This window comes from Penaeus monodon, chromosome 29 (genome assembly GCF_015228065.2).
Source record: "Penaeus monodon isolate SGIC_2016 chromosome 29, NSTDA_Pmon_1, whole genome shotgun sequence".
Taxonomy (NCBI): domain Eukaryota; kingdom Metazoa; phylum Arthropoda; class Malacostraca; order Decapoda; family Penaeidae; genus Penaeus; species Penaeus monodon.
In genome coordinates this window covers 13183544-13183862 of record NC_051414.1, presented here as the reverse complement: position 1 = coordinate 13183862, position 319 = coordinate 13183544, and the positions used below count along the sequence as shown (strand labels likewise).

The 319-nt window shown below is 41.1% G+C and overlaps 1 protein-coding gene and 1 long non-coding RNA gene across 2 annotated transcripts in view; both read right to left on the bottom strand.

The window, feature by feature from the left end:
• LOC119591975 overlaps positions 1–319 on the bottom strand; it is a 47801-nt gene that overhangs the window by 42266 nt on the left and 5216 nt on the right. The gene's annotated exons all lie outside the window — the stretch shown is intronic.
• The window catches only part of LOC119591972 (centrosomal protein of 76 kDa-like), a 22199-nt gene that overhangs the window by 21529 nt on the left and 351 nt on the right, over positions 1–319 (bottom strand). The gene's annotated exons all lie outside the window — the stretch shown is intronic.

Below are 319 nucleotides of genomic sequence, written 5' to 3'. Positions count from 1 at the left end.
CCCAAACACTCACCTAGTTTTACCTTTTTCATCCATGGCAAATATTCTGACAGACCTTGATGCATAGTTTTTTTCCAGCCTCAGTGTATTCTCTCCACCACTGTCGAGCATAATAATGAAAAGCCGACGTTCTCTCCCCGAGCAGTGTTGGCTTCCTAAAGATATCTGGAGACAGCAGAGCCAGACAGACAAGAATCAAGTGATGGAATCACAGAAACTTGTATATCCAGTAAGCCTAAGGTACCTGCTCACTTCCTGAAAAAGGGGACTTTGAAACTAATGACTGCATATGTTCCAAAAGATTATAAACTAACTAAAA